This window comes from Cornus florida, unplaced genomic scaffold, assembly GCF_030987335.1.
Source record: "Cornus florida cultivar Cherokee Brave unplaced genomic scaffold, ASM3098733v1 CherokeeBrave_3.0.0_Hap2_Chr01, whole genome shotgun sequence".
In the NCBI taxonomy this organism is placed as follows: Eukaryota; Viridiplantae; Streptophyta; class Magnoliopsida; order Cornales; family Cornaceae; genus Cornus; species Cornus florida.
The window spans coordinates 107,419,762-107,434,521 of record NW_026775571.1 but is presented as its reverse complement, the minus strand read 5'-3'; the positions used below and the strand labels follow the sequence as shown (position 1 = coordinate 107,434,521).

At 36.5% G+C, this 14,760-nt stretch overlaps 1 non-coding gene across 1 annotated transcript; it reads left to right on the top strand.

The window, feature by feature from the left end:
• The first annotated feature begins 8,542 nt into the window (after positions 1-8,542).
• LOC132284155 (small nucleolar RNA R71) lies at positions 8,543-8,649 on the top strand. Its single transcript, XR_009472210.1, has one exon. It is a non-coding gene; the product is annotated as a small nucleolar RNA R71 (small nucleolar RNA).
• Positions 8,650-14,760: the final 6,111 nt, after the last annotated feature.

Genomic DNA, 14,760 nt, shown 5'->3' with positions numbered 1-14,760 from the left:
GATCAAAAAGAGCAGAGGCGAAGGCATCAACACCGTTCGGACTTGAGGCTGCAACAGGAGGGACTGAAGAGCTTAAAGCTGGAAGATCCCTTTAATGAGACTTCACCATCTCAGCAAACAAAACCTCAGCCTCTTGGGCCTTTGGACCTTTAGTATAAGGAAAAGTCACCTCCATATCTTTGTCAAAGGCATCTGGATCCTTTAGCTTGTCACATGAGCCTTGAGCAAAGCCGAACCGGAAGGCCCTTGCACTAGACAAGAATACCAAAGAGGAGTAACGCTCATGCATCTGTTTCCTAGCAGTTGTGCAGGTATTAATCGCATCCCTCTAGTGCAGGTTCTCGGCTTCCAGTTCCTTCACCTTGGCTTCAGATGCTGCAAGATGACTCTTATATACATTTCTCGCATCATATGCCATTTTGACATCCATAGTTGAGTTAGAAACCTTCTTTTCAGCAGAGGCAAGATCCTTCTCCAATTTTTTAATAGAAATGGATTGGGCCTCAGTAGTTGCGCACAGAGCCATAGTATGGTACAAGTTCTACAAAGACAATCCGGACATAAGAAAAATGTAGTGATGAATAAAAGGAGAATAAAAAGAGAAAGGGGACAAACCTCTATAGCACGAACAAGAGCAGAATGAAGAAGCTATTCCAACCCTATGTTTCCCATTATTTCTTCTTCTTTGGGTAGCCATATCCCACGGGCGATTGCCAACGTTGCAGAAGGATCTATAACTATTGAATATCCAGAATGAAGGATTGATTTATCAGCCCTAGAGAAAGTAGGCCTCCAAGGTTCCCCTGTCTCAGCCAAGACACAAACCCTAATGGTGCGACTGAGCGTGTGCACAAAATAATGCACAACACTTTAGGTTTAGAAATAATGTCAAGTGGGCACCATATTTTAAAATTTATAAAACCACTAAACACTTATACTATGGAGTATGAAGTGAACAGGGATCCTCCCAAGAGATCTAAACAATTATAGGTTTTCCAGAATTGAATTCTACTTTAGTGCTTATGTGATTGCCAAAAGGGTTTTGTTTGTGATTAAAACTAATTTTAAACTAAATGATTGCAATAAAGAAATAAAGTTTAAGAGATTGGAAAGAGACTTAGGGTGTAGGATTCACCACTAAGCACATTCCCTAACTCACTCACTTTCAACTAATTGGGGAAATAATACTATGTAATCTATATGTGGCTAACAAGTGCAATAAAAAGTGTAAACCATCAATTTCAAGCATAAATCAACTACCTAATGACAATTAAACTAAATGTAGTGCAATTCACCCATTCAAAGCATGATTTATCAATCCAAGTTACAAATTTAACACACATTAATTTAGAAGATAATGCAATTGTGACAAAAAGTATGGAATTCAAACATAAGTATGGATGGTCTACTTACCTAATAATTGAATTACAATTAAATTAATTAAACTTAAATTAAACTAATTAAACATGAATTTAAAACTAATTAGACAACAAATTAACCTAAACATGTAGTACCATCCATCAAATGGAAGCATTTTTCATCAATTTGAAACACAATTACAACTAAGCAATACCATGCATAGCCATCACAAGAATCAATTAACAAAGAATTCATGTGTAAAATTTGTTTATCAATCAACCACACTTAAGACAATATGAGATTAATACAGATAATCAATTGGAAGAATTTAATTCATAATATTCAAGACTATACACTAATTACATAAATTAATCCCCAAAAAGTATGAAAAGAGAGAGAGAATAGGTTACATGCTTAGGGTTTATCCAACCCTAAGTAGAAGAATCAGCCACTCATGGTTGATGGAGTCGAAGACAGGACAATCCCCATCATCTGCTTCATCTTCTCTGAACTTTTCTTCCAAACCCTAGCCTGTTCTTGCTTTTTCCCTTTCTTCGCGTGTTTTTCCAGAGAGAAATACGATACTACGATACAGAAAAAAAATAATAAAATAAAACTTAATTTATTTCTCTAATAATCTTTACCTAAATAAAAACTAAAACTAACCCTAATCTAATGGCTCACTGGGCCTTAAGTAACAATCTCATTAAAGCCCAACAGTTCCCAAAATGAGCCCAAAAATTAAATAAAAACTGTAATGTTGCTAAGTCCTGGGGGATCGATCCCCCACCCTGGGGATCGATCCCCCCAGAGTTGACAAATTCCTTTAAGCCTTATTCAGCTCCATTTTTGCCCCGGACTATTTGGTTTGCTTTTCCATCTTTGGGAACATCATCAAAGGCCCGAAATTGACCGCTTTGTGCCATTGTCTTAAAATCTTTGCTTAACTCCAAAAAGGCTTAATTGGACCGTTCTTAGCTCATTTTAACTTTATTGCCCTGAAATACACATAAACATAAATTAGGACTAAAACATAAAATTAAGATAGATGCAAAGATTGAAATACCTTAGCTTAGGTGCTGAAATGTGCAACATTTAAGCACTTATCACGCCCCAAAACTTAGATATTGCTAGTCCCTAGCAATAAACTACAGCATGGAAATGAAACAAACATATATACAATTATGAACTAATAAAGCAAATAAAGATAACACCACTTTCGTAGGGATCATGGTTGCATTTAGCATATGCAACAAGTCTTTTAAACCCTTAGGTTACCCCTAGTGGACGAGTGAAGTCTCGTGAGGGTTTGCAGAAATGATACCCACAAACATCAACAGCTCTTTCTTACTTGAGAAGCAACGACATATATCAAATAAGTGTTTAAAGTAGACTACTTCAAGTATGCAAATTTCTGCCATTTCTAAGCTATTCTCAATATTTCAACATCATGTAAGCAACAATGGTCCTCCACACATCAAGCAAGTTAATCATACAAATTGAATCAATTCTATCATCCTTTTTTAGTGAACCGGCATCAAAATGTGTTGCTATCTTAGCAAATCAAAGTAATGGCATAGCCTTACCCTCAAACTAGCATACATATATAGTACCAGACATCAAGACATTGAATGAACCTTGTTATTCAATCAAACATTTTTTTTTATTGATTTCATTTTTTTTTAATTATTATTATTATTTTTAATTTTATTTTTATGTATGACTATGTGCAATGTCTAAGTTCATTAAGCCCTCTAATCACCCCATGTAACAAGCGTTGAGCCAACGACTCCCAAACCAGATGGTCTTAGGGCGTTAAGTGTAAAGACACTCCTAAGGGCGTAATGACTCAGAATGACTAGGTTACGAACTCAAACTAATCATACATCTTACATTCTTTCCTTGTCTTCCTTTTTAATCAGTTGACATGTTGAAAGAATGCAGTTTTTTTTTTTTTTTTTTTTTTTTTTTTTTTTTTTAATTTATTTCTTTGTTTTCTTTGCAAGGTCATTTTATCAAGAATGAAAGCTTTCAAAGCATACTGGCTCAATTGGAACAAACCAAGACAATAATCAATGAAGCATGTACCCCACAAATTAAATGCTAGTGTGTACAAGTGCAAGTGTAGAATTCTAGAATCAACTCTCAAAGCATTTTCAGCCAACAAGATGATGTGTACCACAAGAACAAACAGGATATCAAAAATTAAAAATTTACCCCTAAATGGCATCCTAGAGCATACAAGAAATATTACACTCTAACAACTTGCTTTTCAAAGGCACTATGCTTCAAAAGTTCGAAATCATTGCCAAACACATCTCAAATCTCATCATGCATTTAAAGCTTAACTTAAAATAGAGTGAAGCATGATGACCTTACCCCCAAACTTAAACTGTACACTGTCCTCAATGTGCAATGAGAACAATGTAAAATGATGAAAAGAGTATACCGTGATGGCAACGATTATGAAGTCCAGCAGTGATCCAGTAGGAAAGATGTCTCCCCCAAACTTGGATGCAAAAACCTAGTTGTATAACCATACTAGCAAACTCACATCAAATAGCATATGGGATAAGCAATACCTACAGTCCAAAACAATATATAACATGCTGCAAAGAGATATGAGATGAAACCCTAGATAAAAGATGAAACATGTATAACCAAGCATAATGGCATATTAGTAACATATTTTTGATGTTTGAAATATATATATTTTTTTAAATCAAAGAAAAAGATTATGTGTACACAACCTACAAAAGAAATAAAAAATAAAATGGGCTAAGGTTAACGTCTCTAGCAAGACGGATTGGGACTTTTGATTTTATTTATTTATTTATCATTTATGTTTTTTTTTTTTTTTTTTTTTTTTTTTTTTTTTTTTTTTTGTATTTACTTTAAAAGAAAGAAAGAAATAAATAAAAACCTTATTACAAAATTTACTGAATTGATTCTTGTTTTTAATTTTTTTACGGAGTGGTCATTCGTTTTCGTAGCACAAGCCTCAACCCACTTTGAAACATAATCAACAGCAACGAGGATATATTGAAAGCCATAAGACATTGGGAATGGTCCCATAAAGTCTATGCCCCATACATCGAAGATTTCAACTACAAAGATTGAAGTTAAGGGCATCATGTCTCTCTTTGACATTGATCCCAACTTTTGACACCGAACACACACCTTACAAAAGTTATAGGCATCTCGGTGGATAGTGGGCCAGAAGAGCCCACTTTGAAGAACCTTCAAAGCGGTCTTTTTTCCACTAAAATGCCCACCACAAGCAATTGTGTGACAAAACGCAAGGAAGCTCGGAACTTCACTTTCCGGCACACATCTCCTGATGATTTGATCCGGGCAATAACGAAACAGAATGGGATCTTCCCAATAGTATTTTCGGATGTTAGCAAAGAATCGGTCTTTTTCTTGTTTTGACCAATTAATGGGAAGTTTGCTGGTTGTAAGATAGTTAACAATGTCGGCGAACCAAGGCAACGTCCTATTTGAGATTTGAAAGAGTTGTTCATCCGGAAATGATTCATGAATTTCAATATTTGGAGAAGATTCAACCATTAATCTAGACAGATGATCGGCAACGATATTGTCGAAGCCCTTTTTATCCTTGATTTCAAAGTCAAATTCTTGAAGAAGTAGAATCCATCTTATCAAGCGAGGTTTGGTTTCCTTTTTCATTAAAAGATGCCTAAGAGCGGCATGGTCGGAAAACACAATTACCTTGGATCCTAAGAGATATGACCGAAATTTATCAAGGGCATATACTACGGCAAGTAACTCTTTCTCGGTGGTAGAATAGTTCAATTGGGCACCTGAGAAAGTCTTACTCGCATAGTATATAGCATATGGTAGTTTACCTACCTTTTGCCCCAAAACAACACCCATTGTGAAGTCGGAAGCATCACACATAATCTCAAATGGTAAGGACCAATTTGGAGGTTGCATGATAGGAGCGGATGATAGAAGAGTGCGAAGTTGATGAAAAGCATTTAGGCATGCTTCATCAAAGACAAATGGAGTCTCCTTGGCAAGAAGGTTACACAAGGGTCTAGCAATTTTGCTAAAGTCTTTGATGAATCGGCGATAAAAACCTGCATGTCCTAGAAAGGAGCGGATTTCTCTCACTGTAGTAGGTGGAGACAATTCAGAAATTAGCTTAACTTTCGCTCTATCTACTTCTATTCCTCTTTTAGAGATGACATGTCCAAGCACGATTCCTTCTTGAACCATGAAATGGCTCTTTTCCCAACTTAACACAAGATTAGTCTCACGACATCTTTGAAGCACTTTTTTGAGATTTTGGAGACACGAATCAAATGAGGGCCCAAAAACCGAGAAGTCATCCATGAAGACTTCTAAATACTTCTCCACCATGTCCGAAAAAATTGACATCATACACCTTTGGAAAGTGGCAGGAGCATTGCATAATCCGAAAGGCATCCGTCGATAAGCAAATGTACCGAAAGGACATGTGAATGTGGTCTTTTCTTGATCCAATGGATCTAAGGCCACTTGATTGTACCCCGAGTAACCATCTAGGAAGCAATAGTATTGTTGCCCAGCCAATCTTTCCAAGATTTGGTCAATGAAAGGCAATGGAAAATGGTCCTTCCTAGTGGCAGAATTCAGCTTTCGGTAATCTATGCAAACACGCCATGAAGTGGCGGTGCGTTTCGAGATGAGATCACCCTTAGCATTTTCAACAATTGTGATTCCTGACTTTTTGGGAACCACTTGAGTTGGACTAACCCATTTGGAATCAGAGATAGGATAAATGATTCCTGCATCTAGAAGTTTCACAACCTCCTTCATGACAACTTCCTTCATATTTGGGTTCAATCTCCTTTGAGCATCCCTAAATGGCCTTTCATCCTCTTCCATGTGTATGCGATGCATACAAATAGAAGGGTCAATGCCTTTTAGGTCAGCTACACTCCATCTAATAGCTTCTTTGTTAGCTTTAAGCACTTCCAAAAGATCATTCTCTTGGTCATTTTCAAGATTGGAAGCAATGATGACCGGAAGAGTCTCTTTTGGGCCTAAGAAGGCGTATTTCAGATTTGATGGAAGAGGCTTAAGCTCAAGAATATGAGGAGAGATGAGAGATGGAACTGGTGGAGTACTAGATAGTGAAGGAAGAGGTTCCTTCTTGCTTTTCCAAGGTGGGTAATGCAAAGTGGCCACGGAGTCCATCAAAGCATTCACCTCACTTATGGATCCTTCTGTGTCAAAACCACAACTTTCAAACATTTCACAAAGGCACGCCTCAAGAGGGTCCTTAGATAGAATAGAGGGAAGAGTCTCCTCTATGGTTTCATCCAAGACATCCACTAGGAAACACTCGTCTTCATCTATGGGATGTTGACTCGCATTGAATACATTAAGCTTAACCATCATGTTGCCAAATGAGATATCCATAATACCAGATCTACAATTAATGGTGGCATTGGCAATGGCAAGGAATGGCCTTCCTAGGATGACTGGAATGTGATTGGTGAGATTAGGGACTGGCTCAGTATCTAGTACCACAAAATCAACCGGGAAATAAAATTTATCAACCTTAATTAGAATGTCCTCAACAATTCCCCTTGGTTTTTTAATTGATCTATCGGCTAGTTGGATGACTACCGATGTTGGCTTCAAGTCCCCTAATCCTAATTGCAAGTAAACAGAGTATGAAATGAGATTGATACTTGCACCTAAATCAAGGAGAGCTCTACGAACCTCTTGGTTTCCAATAACACAAGAAATAGTCGGAGCACCCGGATCCTTGAACTTAGGAGGAGTGTTAGAAAGAATGATGGAACTCACTTGTTCTGTTAAAAGCACTTTCTTAAGGTCCCTTCCCTTGCTCTTCCTCTTTTGTGTGCACAAGTCCTTCAAGAACTTTGCATATGGTGGAATTTGCCTAATTGCATCTAGAAAAGGAAGATTGATTTTCACTTGTTTAAACACTTCCATCATATCATGAATTTTTCCTTCTTATCTCCCAAATGATGAAGTCTCTCTCAAAGCTTGAGGAAATGGAGCTTTTGGCTTATAAGGCTTCTCTAATTGGGGAGATGATGATGAAGATGATGGAATGTCCTTTTTGGAACCACTAGCATCCAAGGAAATTGGAATAGAATTTGGAATGGGATGGATGCAACCACTTGGTTGTGCCAATTCATTATCCTCCTTAGGTACCTCTACCTTATTATCCACTTTCCTACCACTCCTCAAGGTAGTAATTGCTTGAACTTGCTCATTTCCAGAAAATTCTGATGAAGGACTTGCTTGCGCCATAAATTGCCCTTTAGGATTGGTCTCAGTTTGACTAGGCAACTTACCTTTCTCTCTCACATTTAAAGAATTAGCTAATTGCCCAATTTGAGCTTCAAGCTTTGCAATTGATTGAGAGTGAGAATGAAACAGTTGATTATCTTTTTGAAGATTACCTAAAGCTTGCAAGACTTTGTCCTCAAAAGCGGAACTCTTAGGAGGCGCTTGATTTAGATTAGAGTAAGATTGAGAATTTGATACTTGAGGATGAGAATATTGATTCACATTTTGAGGATAAAATGAAGGACGGTAACCTTGAGAATTCTGATTTTGATTTTGGAGATGTGGGGGAACATACTTTGCTTGGTAACCTTGAGTTTGAGGAGGGTTTGCACTGTCTCCTTGATTTCTCCATGCAAAGTTTGGATGATTTTTCCACCCCGGATTGTAAGTATTGGAATAAGGGTTGTTCCCTTGATGAATGAAAGCAGCATTTGCTTGTTCTTGAGACTCACTTGGTATAATTTGTCCAAGAGGGCAATTTGAAGTATGGTGAATGTAACTAGAACAAGTCATGCACATTTCATTGGAATGGTGAGGATATGATTGAGTTGCCAGACCTTGATTCAAAAGGAATGTATCAAACCTTTGAGTAAGATTTTTGACCTCAACGGCAATTTCCATGGAAGAGTCTATTTGATTTATAGCTTTCTTTCCTCCCATATGTGCTAGGTGACTACCCCTAGAAGATGAAGATCTATGCATTGAATTTTCACTCATTTTTTCGAAAAGTTGCCAAATTTCATCTTCATTTCTTTCAATGTAGCTTCCGCCACAAGAAGCATCAACAATGCCCTTATTGGCATCGGATAAACTTGAAAAGAAACATTGAACTAATTGCCACTTAGGAATGTCATAATGTGGACACTTCCGTAGCAAGTCATTCAAACGTTCCCATGCTTCATGAAGGGGTTCTCCTTCTTGTTGTTTAAATTCACGAATGGAAGTTCTCATGGCATCAGTTCGACTTGCAGGGTAATATTTTTTTAAGAACTCTTGTTGCAATTGTGCCCAAGAGGTGATTGTATTTGGCCGTAAGTTGTTGAACCAATATTTAGCTTTATCCCGAAGAGTGAAAGGGAAAAGCTTCATTTTTAGGACTTCTTCTGGAACATCCGTGATTTTCACGGTGGAACAAACTTCCAAGAACTCATCTAAATGTTTATAAGGCTCTTCATTGCTCAACCCATAGAAAAGGGGGCACATGTTAATGGTGGAAGCCTTAATCTCATAATGATAAGCACGAAAATTTGGCAATTGAATGCAAGTAGGTGCATTATATTGATTTGAAGTGTAACGATCCCTAAGGACCATTGGAGGATTGAGAGGATTGAGAAGAGGATATGGCATTTGACCTTGTTGATGATATGCCATTTGACCTTGTTGAGGGTATGCCATTTGAACATATTGTTATTGTTGCTCACCAATTGGGGGAACAACATTTGGCCTTGGCATCCCTAGATTAGGTTGTTGCACCGCATGATTAACTGGTTGTGGCATTCCCAAGGGTGGATGCACACCTTGAGGATCCACAATATGAACTTGTGGTGGGTGGTGCACACCATTATGATCCACATGACCAAGATCTACAATGGGATCTTCAATTGGATCTTCCATTAAAGGTGATGGAAGATCAAAATTTAAAAGATTAAGATGACTATCCCTAGTACTACTTCTTAAACGCCGAAGAAAAATTTCGAGATTTTGATTTACAGGAGCAAGAGGACGATTAAGTGATCTACGACCATGCATGCACTAGAACAAGTCAACACACCAACATTTCAAAATTTCAACCTCCACATACGATATTCCCAAACTCCTCAATAATATCAATGCACTTAAAACAAATAAATGCCTCCACACGGGCCGATGCCTTCTACAAGAAGGTATGCTTGGACTTAAAAATAAAACAATTCAATTTAAGCCTCCACTTGGGCTGTCCAAAGCATGCAAATTAGTATACAATTAAAGTACTAAAATTAAAGAGAACTTACAGATGGTCCTTAAGCAACTTCAAATTTTTTTTTAATTGCTTCTAAGTACAGCGTTTGCTCCACTTTGCTTCAAGTACCTAATTGACAAATCAAATAAAAAAAAAAAATTAAAAATTAAAATGACTTAAAAGTAGACAATCAACAAAGAACTAATGTTTAATTCAATTCTTCAAAACCGTTAGATCCCCGGCAACGGCGCCAAAACTATGGTGCGACCGAGCGTGTGCACAAAATAATGCACAACACTTTAGGTTTAGAAATAATGTCAAGTGGGCACCATATTTTAAAATTTATAAAACCACTAAACACTTATACTATGGAGTATGAAGTGAGCAGGGATCGTCCCAAGAGATCTAAACAATTATAGGTTTTCCAGAATTGAATTCTACTTTAGTGCTTATGTGATTGCCAAAAGGGTTTTGTTTGTGATTAAAACTAATTTTAAACTAAATGATTGCAATAAAGAAATAGAGTTTAAGAGATTGGAAAGAGACTTAGGGTATAGGATTCACCACTAAGCACATTCCCTAACTCACTCACTTTCAACTAATTGGGGAAATAATACTATGTAATCTATATGTGGCTAACAAGTGCAATGAAAAGTGTAAACTATCAATTTCAAACATGAATCAACTACCTAATGACAATTAAACTAAGTGTAGTGCAATTCACCCATTCAAAGCATGATTTATTAATCCAAGTTACAAATTTAACACACATTAATTTAGAAGATAATGCAATTGTGACAAAAAGTATGGAATTCAAACATAAGTATGGATGGTCTACTTACCTAATAATTGAATTGCAATTAAATTAATTAAACTTAAATTAAACTAATTAAACATGAATTTAAAACTAATTAGACAACAAATTAACCTAAACATGTAGTACCATCCATCAAATGGAAGCATTTTTCATCAATTTGAAACACAATTACAACTAAGCAATACCATGCATAGCCATCACAAGAATCAATTAACAAAGAATTCATGTGTAAAATTTGTTTATCAATCAACCACACTTAAGACAATATGAGATTAATACAGATAATCAATTGGAAGAATTTAATTCATAATATTCAAGACTATACACTAATTACATAAATTAATCCCCAAAAAGTATGAAAAGAGAGAGAGAATATGTTACATGCTTAGGGTTTATCCAACCCTAAGTAGAAGAATCAGCCACTCATGGTTGATGGAGTCGAAGACAGGACAATCCCCATCATCTGCTTCATCTTCTCTGAACTTTTCTTCCAAACCCTAGCCTGTTCTTGCTTTTTCCCTTTCTTCGCGTGTTTTTCCAGAGAGAAATACGATACTACGATACAGAAAAAAAATAATAAAATAAAACTTAATTTATTTCTCTAATAATCTTTACCTAAATAAAAACTAAAACTAACCCTAATCTAATGGCTCACTGGGCCTTAAGTAACAATCTCATTAAAGCCCAACAGTTCCCAAAATGAGCCCAAAAATTAAATAAAAACTGTAATGTTGCTAAGTCCTGGGGGATCGATCCCCCACCCTGGGGATCGATCCCCCCAGAGTTGACAAATTCCTTTAAGCCTTATTCAGCTCCATTTTTGCCCCGGACTATTTGGTTTGCTTCTCCATCTTTGGGAACATCATCAAAGGCCCGAAATTGACCACTTTGTGCCATTGTCTGAAAATCTTTGCTTAACTCCAAAAAGGCTTAATTGGACCGTTCTTAGCTCATTTTAACTTTATTGCCCTGAAATACACATAAACGTAAATTAGGACTAAAACATAAAATTAAGATAGATGCAAAGACTGAAATACCTTAGCTTAGGTGCTGAAATGTGCAACATTTAAGCACTTATCACCTAACCTCCTCTTCTGGTTCGGCTTCGTCAACTTTCTTCCCTTTATTCCTTGAGAGAGTAATACCTTTATTTTTGGTTGCTGAAGAAGGGTTCGATTTAAGCTTTTTCTTTAACATCAACCTCATTTTCTTGCTCAGTAGACTGTATAACCATAAGAGGTTCACTCTCCATAGCTTTTTTGAGAGCTTCAGCCCTCTTCTTTTCCTCATCAGTTAGAGGAAAGCTATCGAACGAAGGGAGAGATAAATTCATGAGATCGGCTGCTGAAGCACTAAACGCAAGCTCCTTAAGATTGGATGGAGAAATGAGTTCCTCTACAGAAGGAAGATTGTTCCAAACTTGTTCTTCGAGGAAAGCAAGCCTTTTTTAAGCCACAGAAGAAGTGAATGTTGCTGAAAAAACACCAAGGAATTTGTAAATATAATGAAAAAATAAAACTTGACATGAGAAGCAACCAGAGTACTCTGGATGGAACGAAGATAAATCTTTTATACCTAATATCCCAAATTCATGAGGAATAGGAAGCTTGCTCGATTAAGGTACGAACCAATTTTCCCTAACAATAATCATTCTATCCTTCTATGTCTTCTCGGAAGTGGGAAGGTCCGTGCATATTCTTTGTTGAAGAGCAAAAGTGAAATAATAGTGACCAAGCTCAGTCTAATGTCTAGAAATAATGTAAGTGATCAATAAGTCAGCAAGATTCAGGTCAATCCCTTCTAACCTTTGGTGTATAAGAAGGGCCGAGACTATCCTAAGAAAGTTAGGGTTTACTTGAAGGGGAGTAATACCTAACTTATTGAAGACTAAATGATAAAAAGGATGGAGGGGAAAGTGAAGGGCGTTAAGATGGCCAACAGACAAAAGTAATTCATTCTCACCTACACCTTCACCGAAACCGAAATCAACGTTATTTGGGTATTCGGTAATCTCTACCCCCTCGGGAATTTCAAATTCTTCTATTACAGAATCAATGTTAAACTTGATGTGCCGAACTGACAAAATCATTTCTCTTTCCTTTTTTATGAAAATATCAACCGATCTAGAAATAGATACCTCTGCTTGAGGCAAAGAATCATCTACTCGCACGGCAGAGTCGTTCGTGACTTCAGAGAATTGGAAACCCTAGGAGGAGGGACTCTAAGGAGAACAGGAGATGATGAAGGTGTCAATTCAGAATCCATAATTTTTATATGGTCGTGGGTGGATGAAGTGCTCATAATGTAAAATCAGCAAGAAAAATGAAGAACTAACCTGGTATCACGACGAAGCATTGAACTCAGTGAAGACAGAAGCAAACTTTGAGAAAACTCTTTGGTCATAATGTCAATGGTCATGTCTCGAACCGTCTCTTGCAAAAATTAGCAATCGTGCAAATTCAATTCCTTTCTAATTAAGAGTCGTAATTCAATTTAGGAGGGAATTGGGGGCAAAGTGTGGAGGAAAACATCCCCCTCCACGTAATTAAAGTAAGGTACGTATTATCTCAATAGATTTTCTCTGGCCTATTAAAGCCCAATTGTGAACAACCCCGTGTAAAGTCACTATCAGCCCAAGATGGTTAATGTTAACCTCTTAGCTTGCTACAAACTCACCCAGCCCATTCTCAATTCTAATCCAAGCAAGATTGGGATTAAACAAATCCTCTTTCACAAGGGATCCTTCGTGTAAGGAAATTCTGCATAAGAAGAAGTCTTGTATAGTAAGAAAGTTCTACATGGAAAGAGTTGAAGAAGGAAAATAAATTGGTTTGTAGAATTATATATGGAATGAATTGGTGGACAAGCATAATGAATCCTACCATAATTCCACCTTCTTTTTGTATATAAATAGAGGCATAGACTTCCAATAAAGATAATAAAGCATTACAAGCTTCTCTCTGAATTATTCTTGTTATTATTTGTTCTTTATTTGAGTGAGTTGTATTTATTCTTTTAGCTTTTTAGTTAAAAAAATTATTTGCACCTACACATTATATATAACAACTGTATATAGATGTATGGGCATATATATATTTGAATTGAACACTGGTGTTGTAAGTAAATATAGTGTATCAATCATATGAAATTTATTATGTGTTTATGTTCGGCGGATTGGTTTGGTTTGGATATTTTTGCTTCTAATCCATAATCGAACGGATCGGACCAGCTTCACTAAAAACCAATCCATAGTAGGAACCAATATACCATCAAAACAGAATCAATCTGCACTTATTGAATTGATTCGGATCGAATTACTGCATTCATTAAGTCATTTTTTTTTTTTGGTTTGGTGTGTGTGTGTGTGTTTTGTTTTAGATGAAGATGCATATTATCCCTCACTTATTTTTTAATAACCAGAACCGATCTCTTACATTTAGGATACTCCCTATGAGTTGAATAGATATTGGGTGTGAGCTGCACGGTGCATTGGTCCCATTTGAGTTGTACGTGCACAACATGTACCCATGCATGATACACCAGATGCACCCAATAACTTATCCTCTCAATTTGGACTCTTTTATGTAAAGAAGACGTGTCTAATCCAGCCTTGAAAAAAATGTCCCCAACAATTCTATTTTTGTATCTACTTGACTCAAATTTCAATATGTTGGGGTCTTTGCTTTACCTAATTCTTGATGGTACCAGATTGAAGAGGATGTTTAATACAGCCTTAGCCTTAAGATTTATCACTAACAACTCTATTTTTGTAGCTAGTTGACTCAACAATCTGTAGTTTTTCTTCTCTTACCCATGGGTATGCCCCTGTCAATCATTTACTAGGTTTCTTTTAATACATAGCTTCATTTTTTTTTTTTTTTTTTAAAAAAAAAAAAAACTAAAGAAAGAAAGAAAAGAAAAAAAAGACTGCCTTTAAGAAATTTAATAAAATTTATGTTAATATTAATGCGAAAACCAAAATCAAGGTACACATGCAATTGAATTTAACAAGTTGGTTTTCTAATATAATTACTCTTACTAACTGAAAAAAAAGAAAAAGAAAAAAAGAAAATGAAATTACCAAGTCTGGTGCTTTTAGATTGGGAGTTTGAAGATACAATATTCCGTTTCATCTCTCTCACTCTTACTTTCTCTTTCTCTCTCTCTTCTCCCTAGCTTCACCCTCTACTTTCCACCCGTCATGGTCTATTTATAGGCCATGACCCTCTTTTGCAGTTAACCAATTACATTGGGCTTATAGCCCAAAGTTCTCTTCCTTTTGGGCTGGGTCTTGTAATGGGCTTGACCT